The 2,394-nt window shown below is 39.8% G+C and overlaps 1 protein-coding gene across 1 annotated transcript in view; it reads left to right on the top strand.

Annotated features, from left to right (window-relative positions):
• Window positions 1-2,394, top strand: part of APPL2 (adaptor protein, phosphotyrosine interaction, PH domain and leucine zipper containing 2) — a 63,822-nt gene that overhangs the window by 15,321 nt on the left and 46,107 nt on the right. The window lies entirely within an intron of this gene.

The raw sequence follows: 2,394 nt of genomic DNA, 5'->3' as shown, positions 1-2,394 counted from the left end.
ATTCTTCAGGGGCTTATTCGCTCATCCTGTGAGGAGTACACTTTTGAGATAAGGTGAAGGCAGCAGCACTGTTGCTTGCTTTTTTGTGTGTGTTGTTTGGTGTTTTGTTTGTTTCTTTTGCAGTTGGCATAACTGAAACAGAAATGAAAGACTTAGCTCTGAGTGAGTCTTGAGTGGCCCAGCTGGGAACAGCCCTCTCCAACCAAATCAGGCCTTTCTTTACTGAAGCAAGATACATCAAAACATAACCTGGATGGTTTTGTATGTCTTCATTGTGAACGCGTTTTGTCCTGTTGCTCTTGTTTGTAACACATTTTTCCTTTCTGTACAGTTGGTTATTTCTACCAAGACATTTCTCTCCATTCACTGAACTATGAAGATAACTTTGTTTTTAACCTTAAAATTTTAAAAATAATCAGTGCTATTAGAATTGGGCCATTAGAGAATTACATGGTATTCTTGAGAATGTCTGGAAGTATTTTATTAGTTAACACCCAGTTTCTTTACGCTAAGGTAAAGGAATGACATGGAGCTGAGGTTATAGCCATAGAGTGTTTGGTTTTGTTTTTCTGGCCAAGCATACTAGGGTGGTAGAGAAAGGATGGAATTCAAATCCTGAGTCTGCCACTGTTACCTTCGGCAAGTTACTCAACCTCTCTGAGCTTGTGTTTGGACATATGTAAAATTAGGATTAAAATAGTTACTTAATTGAGCTGTTATGAAGAATAAATAATATATGTAAAGCATCAGCATGCCTGTATGACATAGTAACTCCCTAAATGAGATTGCTGTTATTATCTTTATAAGCGATATGCGCTAGTGTCTTTCTGACCTTTTTGTGGAATTTCGAGCAACTGGTATGCCTTTGCCTGGTCCTTGGTCTCATTCCTCCAGATCTCAGAATATATCTGTTGTTCCAAACCTAAGTTTGAGAGATAGGGTGTGGTGAATGTGGACGGCCAAACAGTGCCAAGGTAGCTGGGTATATTTTTCCAGGAGTGATCACTGCCTGGGTCAGATTAGAAAGGGAAGACTGGAGTTTCCTGCCCATTCTAACAGGTGTCGCAGTCACATGTTCAGAGTATAAGGAACCAAGACACTTAATGATGTAGTTCTCCGGCAGGTATCATAGGTGAGAGCCTGATAGTTGGATGACCAAGGAGAATCCAGCTCTGGTCAGCCTCTGTCCTGTCTCCAGGCAGGGGTGTGGGCTGTGGACCAAAGAGCATGCCCTCTGCTGAGTCCCCCACTGCTGGTGACCATCGGTGCCTGCCGACCTGGGTTTACATTGCTTTCCAATAGTGGGAGATTGAACAAGTTTCCTAATGGTGAGCCTCAGTTTTATCATCTGTAAATTGGGGTTAATGGATCCATGGTATCCACCTCATAAATTTGTTGGAAGGATTAAAGAAGTAACAAATGTTCAGTGCCCAGCACAGTATCTGGCACGTAGGTGGTTCAGAGTAAGTGGTAGTTTTAGTTTTCTTTCTGCCCTCTTTGTAGAGGACATTTATGCAAGCCCTCTCTTTTCATCTTACCTCTCTTCTTCCATTCATTTTATTCCTGAGAGTATTAAAAGCAATAAACAAGATTTGGCTAAATGGACATCGGTAGTATTTTGAGATAACTAAACAGCCACAATCCAGTTATATCATTTCTCTTTTTACCTACTGGTTGGCATCCATTAGTGGATTATGAAATCCAGTGGGTCAAAACCATGATTTTTGTTTACAAATAGAATAGAATAGAAAAAATTGTTCAGGTCCTGATGTATTTCATACTGTGAATTTTAATTTTAAAAAGTTTGAAGAACTCTTCTAATATGTGAATTAGACACTGTTTAAGTTCTGTGATGTTGTTTTATTCTCACTGAGAGTTTTTTTAAACAAATTCATTGCACTATGGTTCTTCTGTCGATGAGGAGTGGTACTGAGGAGAGTACCTTGGTCTTGGAGCAGGTATTTTTGGTCTGTAAGACCCAGGCAAGGCAGGATAAGCACACACTGCTATGAAGGACACCAGAGGTCTTGGAGCAAAGTCAAGGGTAGAACGTGTGCTGGGAGGTGAAAATCCCAATGCTTAGGTTCCTGTTCTAGTTTATCGGGAGTACTTTGGAGTTATTGTTCTCTTACCCAGCATAGAAAAAGAGAGTAGGAATTGAAGTTCATTTGTGGGGAGATAATGAGCCTTAATGAATTGTTTTTTGTAAAGTGCTTTGATAGCATCTTATTAAAGGGATTTCTGTAACTTATTCTTCATTCTGTGCCTAATGGGTTATTTTCTGAAATAGCGATACAGTTATTGCTAACATGGTATTTTAAATTCCCATTGTGCTGGGCACATTAATGAAAGTCCCTTGAGAAGCTATATCTGGTAGGTGATACCTTGACACTT

Source organism: Propithecus coquereli, unplaced genomic scaffold (assembly GCF_000956105.1).
Source record: "Propithecus coquereli isolate 6110/MARCELLA unplaced genomic scaffold, Pcoq_1.0 Scaffold218, whole genome shotgun sequence".
NCBI classification, from domain to species: Eukaryota; Metazoa; Chordata; class Mammalia; order Primates; family Indriidae; genus Propithecus; species Propithecus coquereli.
This window is presented reverse-complemented; position numbering and strand designations above follow the sequence as displayed.